At 42.3% G+C, this 26,199-nt stretch overlaps 1 protein-coding gene across 1 annotated transcript in view; it reads right to left on the bottom strand.

Annotated features, from left to right (window-relative positions):
* The window catches only part of Wdr72 (WD repeat domain 72), a 171,803-nt gene extending 149,362 nt beyond the window's left edge, over positions 1–22,441 (bottom strand). Inside the window, exon 1 of the mRNA XM_055598804.1 lies at positions 22,403–22,441. The gene's annotated coding sequence lies outside the window, so the exon portion shown is untranslated. The remainder of the gene's footprint in view (positions 1–22,402) is intronic.
* Positions 22,442–26,199: the final 3,758 nt, after the last annotated feature.

Below are 26,199 nucleotides of genomic sequence, written 5' to 3'. Positions count from 1 at the left end.
CCATGACCTAGCCAACCCACTCTACCTCTTTTTAATCAACAGGAGGAAAAAAAAAAGTGTGTTTATACATGTACAGCCTTATTTACAATAGCTAGCCAAATATTAGTTAATAGATATGAATCCTCAACAAAATAAGTGACACATTGACTCGCATTACATGAATACAAAAAACAATTATTTGAAAATATCAAGAAGCTACAAAGAACAATGCTGTATGATCCTCTGGATAAAATACTAGAATGTTCACATTAGTAGAAGGCAGAGATCAGAGCAGCAAAGCAGTGGGGACAGGAAGAAGCAACAGGAGAGTGGGAGGACCCCAAATGAAACATGGAGAGCTTTTGTTCTAGTTTAAGAGTTACTGTATCTGTAGTTACATGCATGCATGTGCGTCTGTGCACATAAGCGCAGCCTCTCTGGAGCCAAAGGAGGGAGTCAGATTCATGAAGCTAGAGTTATAGGTGGCTGTGAACCATTTGATGAGGGCTGGTGACTGAACTCCATCCTCTTGCAAGAGCAGTGTGGTGTCTTAACTGATGAATAATCTCTGGAGGTCACAAATACTGATAGCTTTGAGTCTGGTAAAAAAAATATTATCTTAACTCTGGTGGTAGGTGTATAAGTCTGTATAATAAAATGTATGCTTCAAATGTACATATTTACTACATAGTTATTAAAGTATTCTACATGTCAAGTATACTTCACTAAAGTTGGATTTTGTGTGTTTGCTTGAGGGGGGTAGAATTCTGAAAGATACTGTAACAAACCAAGTCTGAAAAGAATCCTTACGGAAACATAATTGCAATTGTAAGTAAATTAACAATAAAAAGTTACAACGCAGCCCACAAAAATAATAAACCATGAGCAATCAGGGTGCCCTGGGGGCTAATAATAAGTGAGTAATCTAAAACTCACCATAGAAATTATTAAAATGACAAAGGCATTAAAACCTTAAAAATAAAAAACAAAGAAGAAAAAGCCAGGCCTTGTTACACAAACCTATAGTCCAAAAGTCTTGAAAACTTGAGGCAGGAGGATACTAATTAAAGCCTAGCCTAGACTACGTAGTGATATCTCTCTTTCTCCCTCTCTGTCTCTCTCTGTCTCTCTCTCTCTTTCTCTCTCAAGAATTTAAGGTTTGGGGATATAGCTCACTAGTGGAGAGCTTGCATTCTTATACTGCATTCATGAGGCCTTAGGTGCAATTGGTACAAACAACTGAAGGATAGACCAGATCATCTTGGCTGTGGGTATGTCTGTGAGGAATTGTCTTGATTGCTGATTGATGTGAGAAGGCCCCACCCACTGTGGGCAGTACTACCACTGAACAGGTAGTTCTGAGTTGTACAAGAAATCAGGCTGAGCAAGCCTTGGGGAGCAAGATAGCAAACAGGGTTTGTCATGGTTCCTGTCTTTGTTCTTGTTAAGAGTTCTTGCCATGGCTTCCTGCGATGATGAATTATAACCTGGAAGTACAAGACGGATAAATCTTTTCCTCCTCAAGTTGGTTTTGGTCATGGTGTTTATCACAGAAATCAAGGTAGGACTAACATAGTCATAAAAGATGGATGTTGACTAATACACTAGAGGGGAAACATAAAATTTAGATAAAAACATAAAAGTGGAAGTTAACCGTGTTAACTCGGTCTGAAGGAAAGAATACTGATTAAACCTTCTTAAGGCAGGAATCATGACAGTATATGAAAAGAAACCAAGAGGTGTTACAATCAAGCAGTAGAGAGAAAAAGGAAAAAATATTGGTCAATAGAAGAGAAAAACTCAAGAGCAAAGAAGCAGCATCAGGAAGAGGAAAATGCAAACTTAAGTGTAAATTCACATTCAAACATCCCAGAAATTATAGTAAAAGTAAGTGGAAGAAACTGCTAGTAGAAATACAAAGTTTCTTTTATAAATTTTTTTTTTATTTCTTGTGTATATGCTGTTGTCTAACATTAATATTTACTACTGACTTATCTTTTAGTTAAGCAGCGGTTATTCCTAAACCAGCTGTATACCCAAATCACCACACAGAGACCGGGATGTATTTACTAGGATGTTAACCTAGAGCGCAATGCTGGGCAATAATTACTTCATCCTAAACCTCCAAGCCTGCATAGCTTCCTCCCATTCAGAATGTCCGACACTGTACTTGCTTTTAGTCATATCTTAGGTCCGATTCATCTCCCCTCATGGTTCCAAGTCCTCTCCTGCAGACTCTGCTTTATGACTCCTCCCACCTGCTTCTTTCTCCTCCAGATGTCCCACCCTATTCTCTCCATTGTTCAGCACTGGCTGGTTGTTTAATTGAAAATACAGAGAACAAATGGTGGCATGTTTACACAAACTTGAGACAGGTGATGCTTAGAATAAGCATCACAATGCAATGACCAGGTTGAAACCAGATAGTGGGGTAGAGAAATCAGCATTTGAATGAACAAGGGTAAATTGTATACATTCCACAAGAACATTATGCCAACATCTGTATTTTGTCTGCATATATGTCTGTGCATCATGTGCATGTCTGATGCCCAATGAGGCTAGAAGAAGGCTTTGGATCCCCTGGGATCAGAGTTATACATGGCTGTGAAACACCATGTGGGTGCTGGCAAACCTGCGTACTCCAGAGTACTCTAGAACCTGAGTACTCTAGAGGAGCAGCCAGTACTCTAAACAACTGAACCATCACTCTAGACCCAAGACAAAGCTCCTTAATTAGGCTATCGCAGAACAGATTCTAGTTACAAAAGCTTCCTAAGACATTAGCATGCCATAGCTGGAAATAAAAGCCAAGTAATGACACGCCACATAAATTGTAATCAATAGCATTTAAAATATGAGTTGTATTGAAAAGGTGTGAAGAGAGTGGACAGCCTTGTCTTGTCTCTGATATTAGTGGAATTGCTTTGAGTTTTCCTCCATTTAATTTGATGTCAGCAATTGGCTTGCTGTATATAGCCTTTATTGTGTTTAGTTATGAGCCTTGCTTCCCTGATCTCTCCAAGACTTTCATGATGAACAGATGTTGAATTTTGTCAAAGACTTTTTCTGCATCTAATGAGATGATCAAGTGATTATTTTTGAAGTCCTAGCTAGAGCAATAAGACAACTAAAGGAGATCAAAGGGATACATAGTGGGAATGAAGAAATCAAAGTATCACTATTTGCAGATGATATGATGGTGCACATAAGCAGCCACAAAACAATCTACCAGAGGACTCTGATAGCTGATAAACAGCTTTAGCAAAGTGACCAGATACAAGATTAATTCATTAAAAAAAAAATCAGTAGTCTTCCTGTACACGAACAATAAGTGGGCTGAGAAAGAAATTATGGAAACTACACTTTTCACAAATAATATAAAGTATCTTGTTGTAACTCTAACCAAGGAGATGAAAGACCTTATGACAAGAATGTCAAGTCTCTGAAGAAAGAAACTGAAGAAGATATCAGAAGATGGAAAGATGTCCCATGCTCATCATTAACTTAGTAAAAATGGCCATCTTACCAAAAGCAATCTAGAGATTCAGTGCAATCCCCAGCAAAATGCCAACACAGTTCTTCACAGTCCTTGAAAGAACAATTCTAAACTTCATATGAAAAAAACAAAACAAAACAAAACAGAACACAATAGAAAAACTTCTGGAGGTATCTCTATCCCTGACTTAAAGCTATACTACACAGCAATAGTGATAAAAAACTGCATGGTACTGGCATTGATATAGACTGGTTGATAAATGGAATGGAATCAGACACCCAGAAATAAACCCACATACCCATGGTCACTTGAGTTTTTTGACAAAGGAGCCAAAACCATACAATGGAGAGAAAAAAAAAAAAAGAGTATCTTCAACAAACTGTGCTTGTTGAACTGGATGTCTACATGCAGAAAAATGCAAATAGATCCATATTTATCTCCCTGCACAAAACTCAAATTCAAGTGTATCAAAAGACTTCAATATAACACCAGAACTACTATATCTATTAGAAAAGAAGGTGGGCAAGAGCCTAGAACTCATCAGCACAGGAAACAACTTCTTGAACAGAACACCAACAGCTCAGGCTTTAAGATAAACAATTAATAAATGAGACCCCTTGAAACTGAAAAGCTTCTATAAGGTAAAGGAGCTCCACAAGAAGACCAACAGAGCCAAATAACCAGGGCTCTGAAGGGCTTTCTGAGACTGAAGCATCAACCAAGATCTATGGATGAACTGGACCTAGGACCCCTCCAAAGATGTAGCAGATAAACAGCCTGTGGTTCCTCTAGTAAGCAAAGTGGGGACTGTATCAGACATGGACTCACTTGCCCGATCTCTGGTCACTCTCCCCTGGTGGGACTGCCTTGCCAGGCCACAGGGAAAGAGGACATGCTCAGTCCTGATGCAACTTGATGAGATGGGCTGGATGGGAAATGGAGCTCCCTTTTTCTTTAGAAAAGGGGAGGGATAGGGAAAAGAAGGTGGGACTGGGAGGGGAAGAGGGATGGGGCCACAAGGATGTAAAGTGAATAAATAATTTTAAAAAAAGAAATATGAGGTTTAAAGGAAGCCACCGTTAGATGTTGAAACAACCCTTTACACAACTATTAAATACATCATTTACTAGAAAAGGGTAATACTATATAGGAGCAATATTTGTCCAAAAGCCTAAATTTTTAAGTTATATTTCTTCTAATACCCTTAATACACATATACAATGTATTTCCTCTAAAGATATTTAGAATAGAAACAATGTGTTTTAAATGGTCTGTGACCAACCAAGAAACACATAATAACAATCAGATATTATCAAGGCCCCAACACAATGAAGACTTGTATAATAAGATCAGCCAAATTTAGGTTTTCCTATTTGATGGAATATTATGGCCTTAAATGCATATATTTAAAAAAGGAAAAGAATGAAAAAAGATAAAAAGTTAAATATGAAAAGTAAAAGTTTATGTACAAGAAAAGCTAGATAGGCACAAAGAATTCAGAAAAAAACAATATAGAGAAAAACCATACATTATTTTACAAATAATAATCTATGAATCAAATACAGTTGTGTTGAGTTATCTGCAATCATTGATAAAAAAATAAACTATGTAAAATGTATATTCTATATATAGTCTCAGGGTGGTAGAAAAATATTGGTAAACTGGGGGCGTAATGTTGCAGCACTAGTAAATACATATTTATAAATGAAAACATGTAGGACCAGTCTACATAATTTATATTTCAACATGTATTTTATTTTTAACCACGTGTATGTGTGTGTCCTGTATGGATAATGTGCACATGAGCGCAGTGTCTGCAGAGTCCAGAAGAGGGCATCAGTCTCCTGGATCTGGAGTTATAGGAGGTTATGAGCTGTGTAACATGGGTGCTGGGAACCAAACTCGAATTGTCTACAAGATCATTGCCTACTCAACTGCTGAAATTCTCCAGCCCCTACATAAACTGTCTTAAGCAAAATGGCAGCCCATTTCTCCAGCTCACAGGTTAAAAGAAATGTACCTCAGACAGGAGGATGGAAAACTGGGGGCTGGTTATGACCTCCAATTATTTGCAGTCAATTTTTTTAAAGTGTCTTCATAAAGTTAAGATTTCTCTATCAATATGTGAGAGGTTCCTAATAAAGCTTAGGATGTCATTTGAGGTACCTTATACATCTCAGAAAAACCCTGATCAAATCAAACCTTTAAGCACTGGAATCAAATCCAAGGTCTCACATACATGAGGCAATGGCTTCCTCCACTCAGCTCTAATAAATCAAACTTCACTGTTTGGGTACCAAACTTCTTATGTACAGCAATTTTATTATAGTCTACAAAAAAATGTAGACTGCCCACAATCAAATTTCTGCATTATGTACCCAAGAAGTTTGCCTATTCTGCTTCAAATAATTAAGTCAAGACAAGTTTAAAAGCTTTGGAATGGAGGTTTACAAACCACCATTTCAAGGCCCTCAGCTTGCAATGATTGTATCTCTCATTTGAATGCCTAGTGATAATTGGGATGTTTGAAACAGCTATGGACACATATTTATCCTTTAATAAACTCTAAATCCTTTACCCCTTTCACCCATATTGGTCCTATTTAGAAACCTGCCCCACATCGTCCTGTATTTTTTCCGTCGTCTTCTTGGAATGAAAAAAACCACCAAATCAGGAAAGAGGCTTTCCCTTTCTTTGTCAACTATGTCTATCTCTGATTCAGCCCTATGCAATGAGATCATCAAGACTCTCCCTTTTTGAGCATTTCTTTTTAACACCCTGAAGTAGTAAAGGCAGCTGGCTGTCCAGAATTAGCATATCAGTTGACTCCTGCAGAGGGAGGCTCACCTATCTTTACAGCCAGATCAGCAGAACTGCTCTCTGGGCTTCCAGCAATTGACCTCTAATCTGATATAAAGGAAGAGCAACTTCCCAGCAGCGAGCCTACCACATATCACCTGGGAAAGGTGGAGACAGGGTTGGGGAAGAAATCAAAACTCTCTAACCCGTGTTTTCAAAGGATGGAAATCACTAACTACGGTAAAACATGAACAGGGACAGAATAATTTTAAACGGTAGAAGGCTCATGCCATTGCAGAGTTTGGGAAGGTGTATCCACCCCTGAGAATCCAGCCTCCTGGTCATGTGGGTGTGTTGACAGCTGATGACAGTTGCAGGAACTCAAGGCATGAGCTCAGATTGACTTCAAGTAAATCATACTGAAAGGCTTAAATTTCAGTGCTCTGCTTATTCTAACAATGGCGCCACAGGTCACCTTGCAAAGCTGGTCTGTGCCACCAAGTAGGAAACACCTAGGGAGCTGTGAGTCTCTACCCTATCCTCACCCTACACCTCGTCTGACAGACAGGACAGTTGCTAACTATTTCTGAAGTGATGATATTCAATTCTAGACAATGGGGAAGGGACTCGAAAGTGAGGAGGTTGGAGGCTGGAAAGATGGCTTAGTGCTTAAGAACACTTGCTCTTTTTCAGAGGACCCACTTTTGGTTCCTCAGCTTCACCTGTGGCTGTCAGATCCAGAGGATCCGACACCCTGCTCCAGCCTCTGTGCACCAGCCCATTTATGTGAACATACACACACTCACAAATACACACACATACTCTCACATACACACTTAAAAATAAAAGATAAAATTATGGAGGCAAACTCTCATCATGTAATGAAGAAGTACTAATATGGCCTCTCTAGGAAGGAGCCCTCTTGGTCCCAGAGAGCACACTCAGAGGAGAGTGATCACTTCAGGCTCCCTGCCTGTATTTCACCAAAAAGAACAGATGCCTTGGGTGTGTGTCCTGAACACTATCATCTCTTTCACTGTCCATGAAAACGTGCTTTCCTGGGAAAGAAAAAGAAGCAAGAAGATGTGATAGAATGAGCCATATTCATTGTGCTCCCTTCCTCTTCTGTCTTAGTGGTGAGAAACTGATCCTGGAGCCTTGTTTTTTCTCATCTGTAAAAATGGAGAAATTTGGAGCTGGAGAGATGGTTCAGGGGTTAAGGCCACTGACTGCTTTTTCTGAGGACCTAGGTTCAAATCCCAGCACCCACAAGGCAGCTCACCACTGTCTATAACACCAAGACCAGGCATTCCCAAATAGACATAGATGCAAACAAAACTGCAGTGCACATAAAATAAGGGTGAATAATATTTTTTTAATTGGCAAAATTTATCTTTGAAAATTGACAGTAGGTTAACAATGAGTATGGATACTCATTGTCTGCCTCACTCGTAATTGGTGCCCAGTATGTCTAATGAATGAATGGCTGAGGCAAGGGATCACTATGATTTTTTGGAGAGTTGTCTAACAATAACTTGCCAGTAGGAGAGCCCATGTGTTTACTTTTACTATTTGGGCAGTACTATTTATTTCTCAGAGGCATTGTGAGTATATCCAGGACATTTGGCCATAACAATATCCAATTCATTAACATAAATTCTAAATTCTATGATGATACTCTATTCAACTACTGGGGAGAAAATTATGGCTGCCATAGTTAGTAAATAAAACCACAAGCTAACTAGTTAAAAGTGAATTTCAGATAAATAACACTTTTTTTTTCATGTAAGTGTTGTTTTCTAGTTTTACTTTTTCTTGCAATGTGATAAAACATCCTAATCAAAAACAACTTATGAAAGAAAATAATCTATTTGGCTTACAATTTCCTATTACAATTCATCACTGAGGGAAGTCAAGGCCACAGTCAAAAACAAAGAGAAACAAACGCATCCATACTGCCCGCTTGTTCTCATCTAGCTTTCTCTTTCCTATCTCTCAGGATGTCCTGCCTAGAGAATGGTGCCACCCACAGTGGACAGGGCCCTTCTACATCAATTAATGATCAAGACAATCCCCTACAGATATGCCCATAGACCAGCTTGATCTAAAGAGTTTCTCAGCTGAAGCTTCTTCTCAGGTAATTCTAGGGTGTGGCGAATGGAGTCTTAAAACTAACTAGTTATGTGGCCTTTTCGAAACCCTAAAAGTGCTAACACACACACACACACACACACACACACACACACATGCACACACGCACACACACAATTACTGCTTTATATGTGGAACATGCTCATAAATTATTTCTTGCTTGTTTAAAGTTAAAATATAACTGTGTTGCATAAGTGTGTCTGCGGGTCTCTAATCACACCAAGCTGAAGACAGCAGTGTTGAAGGTCACAAGCGCCTCTTCCTTTTCTACAGATGAGAAAACTGAAGCTCTGGAAAGGTGATCACTTGGTCAGGGTCACCCAGGGAAAGAACAGCTGAGCCAGAACCAAAACCAGGTCTCCTGGCAAACTCTGCAGATTATTCTGGAAAGACAGAGGGGGGGGAGAGAGGGAGGGAAGGAGGAAGAAAAGGAGGGGGAAGAAGAGAGAAAGAGGGAGGGAGGGAAGAAGAGAGAGGTCAAGCCAAGCCACAGGATCTTTTAGTTAGACTTTAACACTGCACCCACTGCTCTTAAAGTTGAGCTAGCTCTTCCAACCCTTTCTTTATACAGACAGTGCCAAGCAGTCCCAAGGAATGACACCATGACAGTACTCCTCCACTCGCCTTTATCACTTTCCCTCACCATCTGTCCTCACATCTCTCATCTATCTGAGACCGGCAGAGTGACTGATTAGCTTGACAGACATGTGGTTCTGCCACTAGACACCGGGCAGCGTCTAATGGACACTGGGGTTGCTTAATCATAAATAGCTTTGTTGGAGGACACACCCAGACCCACAGACAGACCAGTCTAGACCCTTTGGCTAAGGACAGACAAGAAAAAAATACCAAAGAAAGTCCTGTGGTACAAGGTAGGAGCTTTCATAATTGCCTCCTGACCAAAGGAAAACACCCGTGATGTGAGCTTGAGTCTCAGATCAGGCCAGTGTGGCTAATGTGAATCCCTCTGCTAAATGCAGAATCATATTGTACCCTTCTAAACCCACAGCCAGGGACCAATATGGATCACTTCAAGGGACTTTTTTTTTTTTTTTCAAAAGAGATAACTTCGTCAGCTTTATGCTAAAGGGAGTTTTTTAAATAGATTTTGAGTTTAGGTGGAGATGACAGGAATTTCAGTGTTAAAATTCATTGAATCACACTCTTTAAATAAGACTGGTTCACAAGAATCATGAAAGTGGATATAAAGTTGTTTTTTTTTTTTTTTAAGTAAATAGAACAATAATTGTTGGTGAAAGTGTAAAACCCTAGTCAGGATCCACGAATCCAGAAAGGCCATTTTATTTGTACAGAATTTGGAAGTGGGCAAGTGTTTGAGTGGCTCCCTTTATCTATCAATGAGATGTTTTATTTGTGAGTTAATTACAACACAGTAATTTTATCTAATAAACAAATTAGTCTAGTTACGGTGCACAAATTGCCTTCATGAACCTCAGAAGGACAATGATGTAAAACAGGAAGAAATAGGCTGGCACTGTCACTTGGATGGCTAGTTGGTGGCCAAGTCCAGTTCTGTGCTGGAAAATGAAGCAGAAGCAAACTAAAGAAAGCAGCAGAAAGGCAGAGCTTCTCTACAGCATGGTCCCTGCCAAGGAACCTTAACCACACAGGTACAAAACAACCTGGACCTCTGGGAACCTGAGGCCTCTTTTGTTCTCTTCATGGTCCCAGAAGAAATGTTTCTTCCAAAACCTGCCTGCTTACAGAGGTTTCCAAAGATTTCTTGAATAAGATCACTCCTTAGAAAAGGCAAAACAACAACAATAATAAATGCATCTGCTGAATTGACCACACACACACACACACACACACACACACACACACACACACACACACACACACAAATCCTGTGTTCTATCCTCAGAAGCATAATCCTGTCTTCTACCCTTGGAAGCATAATCACTCTCAAATTAACCCTTCGCCAACATTGAAGCCAAGCTCCTTATCAAATACAACTTAATGATTAGCTGCTACTTAGAAAACTTTTAGACATAATAAAGGCATTTTACAGCAAGCCCATAGCCAACCTCAACTTAAATGGAGAAAAACTCAAAGTCATTCCACTAAGTCAGAAACAAGACAAGGTTTTCCACCCTCTCCATGCTTTTTCAGTATAGTGCTGGAAGTCTTAGCTAGAGCTATTAATAAGACAACTGAAGCAGATCAAGGGAATACAAATAGAAAGGAAAGAAGTCAATGTATCCTTTATTTGCAGATGATATTACAGCATACAAAAGTGACCCTAAAAATTTCACCAGGAAGCTCCTACAGCTGATAAGCATTTTCAGCAAAGTAGCTAGATGCAGTATAAACACAAAAAGCAGTAGTCTTCCTACATGCAAATGACAAACAGATTGAGAAACCACACCTTTTTACACTAGCCTTCAAAAAAATATAAAAATATCATGGGGCAACTCTAACTGAACAAGTGAAAGACCTGTATAATCAAACTTGAAGATAATGCAGACGGAGGATCTCAGAAGATGAAAATCTTTCCCACGGTTTTGTGCTTTTATGAGTGTGTGTGAACATGAGGGTCTCTGTACCTATATGTGTTTCTTGTGCTTTTTCTTTGGCTCTTTTCTTGTTTGGCTCTTTTGTTTTATTCCAATTTGTTTGTTTCTATCTTATCTTCTTTTGTTTTATCGTTATTCCTTAGATGTTTGTTTGTCTGGTTGCTTGTTTGCTTCTTTTGAAGAGAGATAGAAAGGGTGTGGAACCAGATGGGAGAATCTGAGAGGAGTGGAGGGAGTTGAGACTGTCATCAAAATATATTGTCTAAAAAATATATTTTTAATGAAACAAATCAAGACAAAATTAGAAAACTAAACTCCACCAAACTGGAAAATCTTAAAACAAAACAACAACAACAACAACAAAAGGTAATGTTTTAGGCAGATATAACCTCAGTAGGTAACAAAGCAATGCTAAAATCACTCAGAGGTCAAGGGAGGAATTCAGCAGAAATACAAATTAATCTCAGCACTCCTGGGTCATGCAATAAAGCAAACCAACCAAGAAATAGCTCCCAGTTTTTGGACAGCTGAAGTTTCCAGTGCAGTTCCCAGCTCTGCCTGCCGAGCTGCAGGTTCTCACAAAGTATTGCCTGCCAGCTTTACCTGCTTCTTTTTAAACTGTGTGGCCACAGCACTAACAGAACTAAACCACCAAGCTTGTTCCATGCAGTTATTGTTAGAGAGATGGGTGTTAGCGTGGGAAAAGAAATTCGAGAAGCTCAAGGAAATCTTTAGTGAGTGACACTCAGTTTCATGTCTATTCAGCCTGGGAACAATTCAGAGAACTATTGTCCCTGTATTAAAAACTTTAGCGTTGGGCCTTAAAAGGATTTTAGTTTTTTCAAGGTTTGTTGCTGCTGCTGCTGCTGCTGCTGCTGCTGTTTTGTTTTAGATTGTGCTACACTTAACTACCCAAATATTTATTCTTAAAGCAATTTTTAAACCTAAAACCATATAGCATGCTTTAGTAGTCTATTTTTAAAAGATCTATTTCATTATGTTTTGTTTTGTTTTTAATTATGTGTGTGACAGGGGGATACCCCACAGAGACCTGGAGAGGGTCAGCTCCTCAGTTGAAGTTTCAGGTTGTTGGACTCCAATGGATCAGGGTGCTGGAAACCAAACCTAGGTTCTCTGGAAGAACAGCACATGCTCTCAAACACTGAGCCATCTCTCTATCTCCTATGGCCATTCTCAATTAAATCAAACAAATACTTATTGGGAGCCTGCTGGGTTAGGGAAACGGGAAAAACAAACTCTCAATGTCTTTACCAGACTCTCCCGGCGGTTAACCTTAAATATGAATCCATGTGGTTGGCAGAGCAGTTGTTTTTATGCCTGTGAATTCTACAAACCTATTTCAGTATTGAGTCATATGTTTTTCTCATATTCAAGAACAATATGGAAAAGAATTTGCCTAGCATGTTTGCTTAGGTTAACACATGGAAAACATTAATCTGTGTAAGAATAAACCTCTGGTTCCTGTTTGGCAATGGGCTCCCTTCCTCCCACATGTTCCTGCTTGTCACCAAAGTGGAGTCAACACCATGTTAGTGCTCCCTCAACTCCACATCTCTATGTGGGGGGGGGGGGGGAAACAGAATAAATCACATTACATAAGCGTATCTTTAGGAATCATGAATGTGCACAGAATCATGACATTGCATATGCTGGTTTTATTTTTGAAAATGCACAATATAACAACATCCACTAACATATATGTTTGTTGTGTCCTACTGGAACACATGGCTGCAGTACATTGCAACGGCGAGATCCTTTTCTCTTCCTTCCATTTCACTTGGCTTTCAGGACTAGCGCGTCTCATAACTCAAGGTAGCCCTTCAGCTACCTATGCAGCTGAGGATAACTCGGAACTTCTGATCCTCCCGCCTCCACCTCCCAAGTGCTGGGATAACAAGGGTGAGTAATCTTTGACCACTGTTTTGAGCTTTCTCTGCCTCTTTAAAATCCCACTGCAGGGGCTGAAGAGATGGCTCAGAGGGTGAGAGCAGGAACTGCTCTTGCAGATGACCCGAGTTCCATTCCCAGTACCTATGTTAGACAGCTAATTATGATCACAGCCGATAATTTAGTAAATGGCCTCTTCTGGACTCTCTGGGAACCTGCACTTTCACGCACATACCCATACACACACTACCTTTAAAAAGTCAAAGAAAGGTGCTGAGATTCTCCCAACACAAAGGATATTCCATGTGCCCCAACACCCTTTGTTTTGGATCCTTAATGTCATTTAGTGAGCAAAGCAACATCGTCTACCACACGATTCACTCCCCACTTAATTTGTTTGCCTTTGTTTCAAAATAACTACTGAATACCCTCAGCGTGTAAGACTTCGCCCGCTTTGTAAGGATTTTCACAAGAGGGACTAAGACACTCATCAACCTCCAACGGCTTGCCTGAGTCTGAGAACGCTGCATCTTTCTTCGATGCCAGACGCCATGTTTGAGCAAATGCAGGAGCCTGTGGGGAAACAAATGTGGCTCCGGGAGGTTGGGTGAGGGGGGGGGGGGGCTGCCACAGGAGGATAACAGCTAAGTCCAAAGCCCAAAGCATACACACCCACTGAGAATCACGTCCACCTCCTCTGGCTGTAACAAAGCATGTGCCTGCCTCCAGCACTGGGGCCAGCCCAGGCTGGTAAGGCGCAGGCATCTATCTGCCTTCTAGAAATCACCACCGCAGCCAAGGAGCCAGTGCGATGTCAGCAGGCATGAGCGCCTGAAGGGTGAAGAAGGCATCTTTCCTGAAGTTGGCAGGAGCTAGTCTTTCACTCCTTGGCTCTTCCTAGACAAACATGCTTCACCAAGGCTCAGCTGTCCCTTAGCCTTGACTCTTGCATCATGGTTTTGGTTGTTTTTGGTTTTGTTTTGTTTTTTTTTTCCCCTCCAAGTTTCACACAAACCATTAACGAATGTGAGTGCGCTGCCACTGAATCTCTCTCTCTTCTCTCCAGAGAAGGCAGAGGCCAGAATCTCTAGGGGAGCAAGTCTGTTTATGGACGCCTCCTATGCCTGTGAACTTGGTACTTTCTGTTGGTGTGGTGGACAGGACCAGGCTGCGTGGGAGCCTTTAAGACAGTGGTTCTCAACCTTCCCAACGCTGTTAATACGGTTCCACATGCTGGGGTGCTCCCCAGACATGAAATTATTTCATCTCCACATCATAACCGTAATTTTGCTACTGTTATGAATCAGGACATAAATATCTGTGTTTTCTGATGGTCTTAGCTGACCACCCCCCCCCCCCAAGGGGGTCAGGATCCACAGGTTGAGAACCACTGCTTTAAGCCCCTCTCTTGCCTTGCACGCTTACACCTACAGAGGCCTACAGGGTGGTAAGTGTGGAGATACGGGACTTGAAGGTTGTAACACAAAGGAACCTTGTCTTACGTAGGTAACCAGTGGGTGTAAATGTAAGCGTCCGTCCGTTTATACTCACTTCCCTGTTGAAGCCAGAGGAAAACCTCAGATGTCATTCCTCAGCTGCCATAGACCTGTTTCTTTGAGACTAAGTCGCCTGGTGATACAGAGTTCACTGATAGGCTGGCTAATCTGGCTGAGGGTCTAACCCTAGGCTTTCCTCAGAGGAAGTTACAAGTGCATCTGGCCGCACTAGGCCACTAGGCTCTTTTTAAAAATCACATCTCTGATCTCTCTCTCTTCTGTGTGTGTGTGTGTGTGTGTGTGTGTGTGTGTGTGTGTGTGTACACGTACATGCGAAGTTAGATGACAATTTGTGAGAGTCGGCTCTCTTCTTCCACTAAGCAGGTCCTGGGGATTGAACTCAGGTCTACTACCTGATTTCTGTCAGAAGCCAGGCAGATCTATTTCCTTTTTGCATGCCTTATCTATGACATGGAATCTCCTTTGCCCTGACCCTTCTCATTACCCCTTCTTTGAGAATGCATCCAGATTCCAACTGGTGTTTTCTCTCCTTCTCAGTCATAAGGAAACCTTTAAATAACCCAGGGACACATGCTTACTGAAGGCTGGCTAACACCTCAACAACGGACTGGGACTGGGGCGTTTCCCACCTTTCCCATTTCATCTGCACACCTGCTATTTAACCTTAAGGAAAAAAAAAAAAAAAGAGGCTTGCCAAAGCTGAGTTCCTTGGTGAGGAATAATTATATCCTATGTCTGTCTGACCTCAAAGCCCATCCCACTTCTCAAAGGGGCTTAGAGTGAGGGTTAGGATAATGTCTTCTCTTGTTTATACTCCACATGAGCAAGCCTGCACAAAACAACTACAGCTTGAGCACAGCCACAGGGTGACTGAGGGTCAAGCCAGTGTTCAGTCTGAGGGTGAGTCTCCCAATAGATGCTTTGCTACTTAACCTACAAAGCCAATTAATTACTCACTCAGCGTCAAAGGTGTGGGCAGTGGTATTTTTTTTTTTCAGAGTGCCAGGACTAATCAAAAACAGGAGAAAACACAAAGTGGTCGTGCATCCTAAGATCACACCTCGGAGATGACTTTTACAAAAGAACATGTCCTCCAGTTACGAGTTCCCAGTTTGCTTTCTAACCTTCCCCAGCCACTTCCCATTCCAAGGCAGTCCCCGGCAAAGAGGACCCCCTTTGCTCTGCTCCGCTTGGTTCCTACCAACCAAAGAAGTCACTCTGCAGCAACAGCCAAAAATTCTGTCCCTGGGGCATGAATAAATGCTCAACTCCTACAGTTCATGGGCCAATGAGGGCCTAAGAGGCCTAGAATTGATCCAACCCATTTTAACTAGCAAGAAACTACCTGGTAATACCTTGTTTGTATTTCTTGGAGGAGGGACACCAGAAACCCTTATTTCATTCTCCACAATAATCGGAGGGCACACAGCTAGGGCAGCACCATCTCCCAGCTGCTGATTACATCAAAGGCTTGAAGCACAAATTCAATTTTATGATGTTAATCTCGGCCTGCCACTCAGAAATTTTCTCTGAGGGACGTGATTTTTTTTTCCTCTGGATTTCATTTTAAGAATGATTTTTTTTTTCATCCTCAATCAATAAAGATATGTTTTCATCAAAAGACTCTATCTTGGCAGAATTCAATTGGCTACCTCAATCCCTTTTGGTGACACAGTATTAATTAAAATAGTTTATGTTGCACCTCAGCTGGCAAAAGAGGCAGTGAAAAAAAGGCGGCTACTCAGAACACATGTTCTATACACAGCAACACAGAGGCCAGAAAATAATTTGCTCCTTCTCCAAGTGACAGACATTAGCAATTCAAGGGTCATTCTGACTTGCTTTCTTTCACTGGAAAAAAAAAGAAAAAAAATAATAAAATTTCTAAAAAAGGCTGAAGCTTTTTCTGTCAGAGTTCTGTTCAACAGAAAACTGAAATGCAGGTAAACAGAATTCTCCACATTGTGCCCTTCCAGGACCACAGGACAAGCCACCCATCACCTCTGCAGCCAGGGCATGGTAGGCTGCCGGGTGAACCAGTCTTTATTTCTCTTAAGCTACGTAAGTAAATGGGAAGATGAGAAGCACACGGTGAGGGAGAGAGTTCCCTCTGAACTCTGAAATAATGACTAACCTTGTAACATGCCGTGTTTCTTGAAAGCAGGTGTGGAGAATTACTGAAGTTTCTCTCAGCTGAAAGAGGAGAAACCTACAAAGTGAGTCACAAAATATAAAGATATTTGGACTCTACAGTCATGTGGAAAGCGGGAGGTGATTCACACCAGTGCCCTGTTACGAAGTACCTGACTCTGTGGTTCTACCAAACACTGAGAGGAAGCCTCCCTCACTCCCTAGACACCTACAGGTCATGGAACCTGTGGACAGTGAGGGATAAGGTCTGGTTTCCAAAAGACACATTGGGGAGCTGGACACAGGCTGAATTCACCCTTCCTGGACGGGGTGTCAGGAGGATTCTCCAGGTGGGTGGGCAGATCAAACTGAAATACTCAGCTGGGAATTTATATCCAGAGTTGAGAGAAAATATGGCTCAATCTAATAAAATGGTTGATGACTAAGCTGTTGGTATAATGTTCTTTTGAAATGTATACACCTTACCCTTGTTCATTCAAATGCTGATTTCTCTTCCCCACTCTCTGGTTTCTATCTGGACATTGCATTGTGATACTTATTCTAAGCATCACCTGTCTCAGCTTTGTGTAAACATGCCAAAATAAAGCAACCAGCCACAGTGTTGAGCAATGGAAAGGAAGCAGGAAGAGAGGGAGGAGCCAGAGGACAGGAAGGTATGGGAGGCAGAGGAGGAGAGAAGGGCAGAGGAGAGCTGGGAGAGCAAGGCTGGAGGAGCGGTATTGGAATAACGTGGAGAATGATCCGGACCTAAGATTTCACTAAAAGCAAGTATAATGTGGGAAATCTAAATGTTAGGAAACTATGAGGGCTTGGAGTAACTATTGCCCAGCATTGTGTTCTAGGTTAATTAAATAAATCATAGTCTCTGTGTGGTGATTTGGTTATACAGCTATTTAGGATTAAGTAGCTTTAATAAAAGATAAACCAATAGTAAATATTAATCGTCACCTACAACACTGAGACCCACCTTCCTAGTCCAGAACTCATTCCTCTACAGTAATTCTTGAAGCCTAAGGACTTTCATCTGTAAGTGCTCAGAGAAAACTGGTTTAGATGACACTTTCGTTGGTATTAAAAATATTTTTAAAAAACACTGAATTAAGGAAAACCTGTCCAGCCAGACTAGATAATTAGTGAGGTCTGGTTTCCGTTGAAAACCCTGCCTCAGAATGTAAGATGGGGCAAGAAAGATAAAAGACACCTGATGTTGATTTCTGGGCTCTACACACGTATGCACACCTGCATGATACACACATATATACAACACACAGACACAGATACACTAGAAAAGAGGAGGAGGAGAAAGGGAGCTACCGACATGACTCATTTGGTAACGTATCTATTTACCATGCCAGCATAGAGATCTGAGTTTGGTTTCTGGAAACCATTTTTTTTTTTTTTTTTTTTTTAAAGCTGGGCATCGTAGCATGCTGATATTCCCAGACCTGGAGAGGCAGAAGCAGACAGATCCTCAAGGCTCTCTGGCTGTCCAGCGTAGTCTAATTAGCTAGCTCCAGGTTCAGTGAGGAGAAAGTGAAGAGCAATCAGGGAAGAGCCCTGATACTGATCTCCACCTAGGTACATGCACACCTATATACACATGAACACATGCACACACTTGCAAGTGCACCACGTGCACAAAACGACCGTTTCTGAGATAACAGCATCACCTTGGAGCTCTGTTCAAATGAACATTTCCGGGATGGAACATCGTAGGACGAACATCCAGGAATGTTGACTCCGGCTCTGGGTACATTTACACTTGAGCTAAGCAGCTTGGCTCAGTCTCAGCTTGATTCTGGCTGGACCTTATGTGTATCAGTACAATAAACAAATGTCCAAGTCAATTGATTAAGTGGAAGAAAACGAACAAAGGGGATGGATATCCTAAAAGAATAATTCTCACCTAATTTCTTATGCCCTATCATCATGGTCTGATGTGAATGGACACCTGGCCTGACCTAGGCTTTCAGCAACCAATAGGGCTAGTCTGGACCTGCAGAACAATTGTTCTCTACAATGAACAAAAATAGAACAGTTGAATCCTCTTTTCTATCTACTGGTGGTAGGTAGGATTTTCCCAAGCCTTTTGGGGCATTGAAACAAGACTCTTTCCTTTGAAGTCACGTAGTTGTAAGAGGCAGAAAGGGGCAACTCAAGGTATTCATTTATTCAGTCAGCTTGCACAACATTTGGGAGAGAGAGAACTAAGGCAGACTGGAGTTTGAATTCAAAGGAAAAGACTTTTGTATTTAAAAATCAAGAGGGCAACATTCTGTCAGAGTTCCTTCTCAGAATGTTCAGTTCGCATTTTGTGCTCCAAAATGTCTATCCCCAATACCTCTTGCATTGCTTTTTCAGAATTTTTTTTTTTTTTTTTGCTTTTTTTTTTTTTAATTGCTCAAAAGGAAGCAATGAATGCTGCTTGGACTAGAGATACCATCAGGTTCTTATAGGAATGCAGATTTCTTTTCTTTCTTCTTTCCTTCCTTCCTTTCTTTCTTTCTTTCTTTCTCTCCTTCTCTTCTTTCTTTTCTTTTTCTTTTGGTTTTTTGACACAGGGTTTCTCTGTGTAACTTTGTCTATCCTGAAACTCACTGTGTAAACCAGGCTGGCCTTTAACTCAGAGATCTGACTGCCCCTGCCTCCCAAGTGTTGGGATTAAAGGTCTGTGCCATCACCAACCGGCTTGATTTCTTTTCTGATAAGAGAACATATGCAGAGTGGGAGACCTTTTCCCCTTCTCAGACTAAAGGCACACCTTGATTAAAGCCCAGCCTGTAGTGTTTGAAGAACGAGCACAGTAGCAATAGGAATAAACATAATCTTAGAATTTATTCCAAATTATGCCAGATAACATATTCTTGGTTTGCTTTTAAAATATATTTTATATGGTATGTGTATGTGTATGTATGTATGTATGTATGTATGTATGTATGCCATGTGTGTATGAATGTCCCTGAAGGCCTGGGGAGAGTGTGGGATCCGCTGGAGCGGGCGTTGTTGGCAGTTATGAGCTGTTTGCATTGTGTGCTGGGAATGGAACTATGATCCTCTGGAAGAGCAATAAGTATTCTTGAGCTGCCTCTCCAGTCTGCAGTGCTCGGCTTGTATGATGTGGAGGGGAGTCATGAGTCCTGGCCTGATGGAAACACAGTTCAGTGTTTCCCTGTGTCTAATCAAGGTGAGGGTCGTAGGGCAGGACACCTATTGAGGACACCTGACAGGAAAGCGCCGTGGACACAGCTTAGTCTTCCTACACTCCAGGAAGGAAATACCCTTAAAGGAAAGATTCAAAAGCAGGGAGACTCCCCATGTTACTTTTGAGGACAGCAAAGCCCGGAGGTGAAACAACTTGGCAAGGTCTACCTGGAGTCAACAGAGAAAATGCTTGGAAGGAAAGCCAAGGAGTTTATGTGTTCACTCCAAACAAGCATGAATGGCTTTGAGACTCACCTGCCTATTCTCCATCTTCCCTACACAGGTCAATGGGTGAATATTCACCCTAAGAATCCAACTCTGAGGTGTGCACACAGAGCAAAGGGCAGATGGAGGAAATACCTGTGGCTGTGCGCTCTGATGTGTTATAAAGCCAATTGAGCTCACACATGCTCTCTGGTCTCACAGCTCACGTCTAGGCAACTCATTCAGCAACAGGCTCAATATATTCTTCATCCTGTACTTGTTTAAATGTTGGACACCTATGTGTAGGACTTGATATTTATTTCGGGATAAATTGTATCTTAATAAAAGAAAAATGGTAATAGAAGAATTAGGAGTTCAAGGTCACCCTCAGCAACCAAGAGATTTTGAGACTAGCCTGGACTGCAGGAGACTTTGTGTGAAAGCAAACAATCATGAAGAATTTTTTAAAAATCATAAGAAAATGGACATTGAAATAAGTGTTGCTATTTGTTGAATGACCACTGACCACCTGACCTGTACAGTTCATGCTTCATACCTCTTCAGTAATCTGCACAACACTCTAGTGGATTATCCTCTGAGGCAGGACAAAATGAGACATGAAGAGAAAAAGTAATTTGTCTAAGGTCTCCTTAGTCCTGAAACCCATGGCCTTAGTCAGCTGTCAAGATGTCCAGCATGCCAAAATACCTTCTGGAACCTGGAGGAAAGTCCACAGTCCAGATTCTGCAGAGCAATGCTCCCCAGCACTGGACACAAGCATCAGTACACTAAGAAGAATTCAAATGCTCTTCCAGAGAAGTCCCTACTCTGAAACTTAAGAGAGAACACAAACACACACACAATCACACTCACACACAAGTTAAGGACTTTTAGAGACCTCAAAATCAATATAGAAAAGGGCTCAGTGGATCTTCAAGATTGATCTGTATCTAGAACTCGGAACACAGTTCAACTCTTTCTGCTAAGTTCCCGCCGTAACCTCTGGCCTCTGATTCTGCCTAGTGGAGAGCAGGGTCCAGAAATCTTAATAACCAGTAAAAAAATAACCACATTAAAAAAAATGATCTGGAGAAGTCCCACCTACAATGTGCTGACAGAGTGGTTACAGAGGCTGCCACTATGAGTGATTGATTGTAAACACTATTATTATTATTATCAGAAATAAGCAAATTTGTCAAGCTGTTAGTATTCCTGACTGCAACAGCTTTGAAACCCTGGGATGTCCTGATACCAAGACTTTCAAAGGTGCCTCAAAATATCTTAGAGCTTAAACACACTCTTTTTCAGGGAGACTCTGGCAAGAGAACCCCCAATTTCCCTTGGTGAGAGACAGTGCAATCTGCTCTACATATGGCTAAGTAGAGCAGCTGACATTATCTTGGGAAAGAAGTTCCAATGTCAAATATCTGTTTCCCAGAGAAGCAGCAGTACTGGACTCCACACAGAAGATGAATTTGCATGGTTTTTAATATCAGTCCCCTTTTACAGTGTCACATGGAAGATGACTTCACTTCTTTTTTAGTGTCTTCTTGAGTGCACTTTTGGAGGCTATTAGTATTGAAAGAAAGAAAAAGAAGGAAGGAAGGAAGGAAGGAAGGAAGGAAGGAAGGAAGGAAGGAAGGAAAAGAAAGAAAGACAGCTCCAAGTATCCATAAGCACTTGCTAAGAAAAAGAGCTCACTTTTTTTCCCCAGTGTGCTTGAAATTCCTGGAAGGTGGGAGGAGGGGCTCACCTCACCAGCCCCCACCCCTCGCTGAGGAACTGACAACAGTGATGGCTTCAGGGCCAGGGAGGGGCAGTTTTAAGGGTGTGGTTCCTGCTAGAGAGACCACGCTTCAGTGGGGGAGCCCACACAGGCGTATATGGACGGCGCAAATTGGACTTTGTGGATTATTTCAAAACAAAAAACAAACCTTAAGTCGGGAAGGGGGAGTGCCGCGGTCGAGTGGATTTGGGTGACGTCAGGGGAAGGGGTGGCAGGGAATGTGATCCAAATACTCTGTATGTATATATAACACTTCCAAAGAATTAATAAAAATATTGTGTAGGGAAAATAAATTCAACTTAAAGGTGGGGAAAGAAAGTTAAGGAAGGTAAAGAGAAAACTCTACATGTGAACAGGGGAAGGGGCAGAGGCCAGAAAGAAGAAAAGGGAGATGAAGGATTCTAATATTTGCATCAGGTGAAAAAGTGTCCAACAGCTGACCTTGAACTCCTTGGACAGGCGAGCTCCAGGAGGAGGAAGAATTGAAGGCAGAGCCAGGCTCTGTGCAGACCATTGTTAATTGTACACAAACGAGCTGAAGGCAGCTAGGGCTGCTGGGCAGGAACCACTGCCCGGAGGGAGTCTTGCCAGCAGGTCACTTTACCCAGTTTTCTTAGAACAGGCATCCCCCTGCCGCCCCTTAGGCTTCAGCCGCTCCCCAGTCCAAACTTACAAGAGACCGGGGTCTTGATTGAGCAGGTCTTCCTTAGGGCTGTGATGGCCAGTTCGTGGGGAGCAGGAGCTTTCTTTCCTCAGTCCTGTGTCTGCCTTCAGCTGTTACCGGCAACAGCAGCTCACCTCCACTGGGTCGTTCCCCCTGCTGCTGAGGTAGTTGGAAAGTCCTAAAACCGAACCAAACCAAACCAAACCAAACCAAACCAAACCAAAACAGACAAAAAAAAAAAAAAAAAAAAAAAAAAAAAACCTGCAAGTCTCCCAAAGTATACAGGAGCAGGTTCCCAGCAGAACCCAAGGTGGGGGCACGTGCGGCTGTCCCCAACCCACCCCACGGATGCGCAGATTTCCAGAGAGGGAGGAGCTGGTGCCTTCCCCGGAGCTGAGCCAAACCCACAGGTGACAGGGCCCGGCAGGGAGTCCTCAGGTCCGATCCGCCTCCACCTGTCGGCCCCGCCCAGGTCGGCGCTGACCCGGCTAGCTCTGGTCCTGCCTGCCTCCCACCGCCCCCGCCCCAGCAGACTGGCCAGCAGCCGACCAAAGCCAGTCCTTCAAAGGACTCTGCAGTTGAAATCCAAGGGGCCCAGGTGCCAGAGCACCAAGAACTTTGATAAGGGGAGGGAGTTCCCCTGGAGAGGGCCTCCCGTGAGCCTGGAGAGCTGGTCTGCACTGTTTAGAATGCTGACCTGGTAAATACCGGGGCCCAGAAGCCAGTGAAATGTTTGGCTTGGAGGCCTGTGCATTTATAATCCCAGTTCTGGGGAGCAGCCAGTCCTTGACTCCAGCAGCCTGCCTGAATCCCTGTGCTCCAGGCTGTGAGAGACCCTGTCTCAAAAAGCAGGCTGGACGTCTTCTGAGGAACACCTGCTGAGGTTGTTGTTGTCTCGCTTACACACGCGCGCGCGCGCGCGCGCGCGCGCACGCGCACACACACACACACACACACACACACACACACACACACACACACAAAGAAAGAGACAGAGACAGAGAAATCCAGTCTCCTAATTAGCACCCATTTGAGCCTTGGCTATGAGGTGGTCAAGTACTTCCACTGACTGAGTGGGTTGGAAAAATGGGAGGGGCACTCTGCTGTTCTCAGGTCACCCAGTTGTTTTACCCTTCAAACCATAAGGCCTCTGGATTAGGAGACCCCTGCAAAAAACGAGACAGAGGTTAGCGCCTCCCTCCTCAATAATACCTGGCTTCTCAGGTGCTCAGGACATGATGTCCCGCCCAGGAGGACTGACTCCAAGGCTGTTGATCTAGGAAAGGCCTTCCTGTTCCCACCTCTGCTCTTGGCTTCTCCATGCTTTACTAATTTCCTATTCTGGGTCAAACCGGAGCCTCACTTCCGCTCCCATGCAAAGCTGTCTCACTAGCCATTCACAGAATTCCTTCTTTCGTATCCTAACAGTTACCACAGCTTATTGCCACTACTCTTATGTGGCCTCCTCTGGCAGGCTTTGGCCCTAGGTGGGACATGGAGCCCTCAGCAGATACTTAAAATCTCGATAAAGGTAGCCGAGCTCGTAGCCAGTCACTGCCAAGGGCCCCAGCCTCCTGGCCCCAGAGCCATCACGAGTTCTTACCTCTAAGCATGCGTCAAAGTTAGGAAGTCCACATGTGCCTCATCCCCGAGACTCCCTCAACCTCCTGGGCAGAGCTCTAGTTTTCACAGGGTCCCAGAATGCGAGAACAACTCAGGACTTAGTTGCTGCAGTAAGAGATCTGCCATAGTAACTCAGTGTTTTACACACCACCATGTTGTTCTTGAGTCTGAGTCCCTTATGTCCAGTGCTTAGGGCCACAAAGCTTTCAAAACCAACAATGAATGGGGCTGGTGAGAAAAAGGGTTTGGACTGAGGAAAGAATTGTAAAAATGTACCTAAAATACAGCTCTGTAAATTCTGAGCCACAAACCACAGATAAACAATGTTGTTTCTTTCTTATATGGACAGCCATTTCAAGATTTCTCTTAATTCTCTGAGAAGTAGTCACTTTGGTATGTTTTTAGTATTAATTACATTCTGCTACGTGTGTGTGTGTGTGTGTGTGTGTGTGTGTGTGTGTGTGTGTGTACATGTAGAGGTCAGAGGATAACTTTCAGAAGTCAGTTTTCTCCACACACCATATGGGTGCTGGAAATGGAAGTCAGGTTGTCAGGACCAGCAGCAAGTACCTTTACCTGCTGAGCCATCTCACTGTCCCTAGTGTAAACTGATTTGCTAAGAGTCAGTGCATTCAAAGAAATATACAGAGTGGGAAGGAGAAAAATGCATTCCAAACTATGCCAACCAGAAATAGCCATCTTTACCTGCAAATATTGTAATGTTTCCTGCTTACCTCTTCGCAAAGACATCTTTCCACGTGCTGTGTCCTTTCTCTTCTTTCCATTGGAACACTATAGGAAGGTTACTCTGCACCCAGGTTGTCTCTGTCATCCTCATCCTTCGTGGCTGCATAAAAGACTAATAATCTGATAGATTGTAGTATCACTGCTTTCTACTTGCAGGGTATTGGCCTTTAGGTTCTAGATACAATGTGTTGTGTTGGATGTTTTCTTAGAAGAGATCTCCGCAACAGAATCGAGACGTCAAAATGATCACCATTTGATGTAGTACTCTCTCTGTTTCTTTGGTGGCTTTATGGAATTCTCTCCTTCTCAGCCTGGGATTAAAAATGTTCCATAATATGGTATGATAAATGACTATTAACTGCTCCCACTGTGAATTTTCTCGTCTCTCTAACACCTTCCTCAATAATATTTTTGTTATTATTTGAAAATTTGTTCCTTTATGTGTATGGTTGTCTTGACTGCACATTCGTCTGTGTACCGCGTGTGTGCGGTGCCTGCGGACACCCCTGGGACTGGAGTTACAGACTTACATGAGCCGTCATGTGGGTGCCAGGAACTTAACAAAGTTCCTCCAAAAGAGCAACCAGTGTATTTAACTGGTCCATCTCTCTAGCCCCAGGGATTGATTATTTTAAAATTGAAATTGAATGCCAGAGGCCTTTTATGCTCCCTGTTTACCCCTTCAATATGCTCAAGCCTGTGTCTATTTTTAGTTTGAGAGCATGTCTCAAGCACACAACCCTCTTCCCTCTTCCTCTTGATATGTCAGGATCCATGTATGTGCCTCCGGGCATGTGTCTAAAGCACAGTCATGTTCTTTACAAAGATACCCCCTTCCTTTCCTCCCACTTTATAAATGAGGTTTGCAAGATTGTAATGCTGTCTTTTATAATCCAATCATACCTAAACTAAAGGGAGCACAGGACAGGGTTTTATTTGCAGCCTAAGTACATTGCTTCACTGGTAAGACACTACCAGGGGTGAATTCTTGTCTTTGAGCTCTGAAAGATTTATGCCAGGCACAATTAAATATATGGTTATATGGTAATTTTATTTCTGGTGTATAAAAGTGACTGAAAATATTTCCCGAGGAGGTAATTTTGCCCAGTTTTTGAAAGACTTTAATATGATTGATCAGTACATGTCCACAGATTTCTTGACATTTCTTCAGAGAAGGCTGAACACCTCTTTCTCTTTGAGTGTGGAATATACTAATTGTTTTTCTTTTTATGAGATTTTTTTTTGTTTTTATTAATGCATATATTCAGGTACCCATGGATACCACAGAGACTGGATTCCCTCCAGAGGTTAAGTTACAAGAATTTGTGAGGCACTATGTAGGTACTGGGAATCAAACCTGAGTCCTTTGGAGGCAGACAGTGCTCTTAACCACTGAGCCATCTCTTCCACCCACCTATAGTAGTTTAATTCTTCAG

Source organism: Psammomys obesus, unplaced genomic scaffold (genome assembly GCF_907164565.1).
Source record: "Psammomys obesus unplaced genomic scaffold, mPsaObe1.curated_primary_1811, whole genome shotgun sequence".
Classification (NCBI taxonomy): domain Eukaryota; kingdom Metazoa; phylum Chordata; class Mammalia; order Rodentia; family Muridae; genus Psammomys; species Psammomys obesus.
The sequence above is the reverse complement of the archived record's forward strand: the minus strand, read 5'-3'. Positions and strand labels throughout refer to the sequence as shown.